The sequence below is a fragment of the Passer montanus genome, unplaced genomic scaffold (assembly GCF_014805655.1).
Source record: "Passer montanus isolate IOZ18808 unplaced genomic scaffold, ASM1480565v1 scaffold9, whole genome shotgun sequence".
NCBI classification, from domain to species: domain Eukaryota; kingdom Metazoa; phylum Chordata; class Aves; order Passeriformes; family Passeridae; genus Passer; species Passer montanus.
In genome coordinates this window covers 1,969,933-1,970,181 of record NW_024374367.1, presented here as the reverse complement: position 1 = coordinate 1,970,181, position 249 = coordinate 1,969,933, and the positions used below count along the sequence as shown (strand labels likewise).

Below are 249 nucleotides of genomic sequence, written 5' to 3'. Positions count from 1 at the left end.
GCCCGGGAGGCGAGAGCCGCTCGCTGACGGGCCACTTGACGGGGACCGACGCCAGCCGCTGCCCCGGGCGGGACGCGCGCCGCGCCGAGCGGAGCGCGGCCGCGCCCGGCGGGGGTGCGGAGCGGAGCGGCGCGGGGTTTAAAGGTCCCCTTCCACCGCCATTTTGAGGGGGAGGGGGGCGAGCGAGAGGCGCTCGGTGGGCTCGGCCCCCCGCGGGCGCGGGCAGGGACCGGCCCCGCCGGGGCGGCG

At 81.9% G+C, this 249-nt stretch overlaps 1 protein-coding gene across 2 annotated transcripts in view; it reads right to left on the bottom strand.

Moving 5' to 3' along the window:
• The window catches only part of SFMBT1 (Scm like with four mbt domains 1), a 71,631-nt gene that overhangs the window by 70,090 nt on the left and 1,292 nt on the right, over window positions 1–249 (bottom strand). The window lies entirely within an intron of this gene.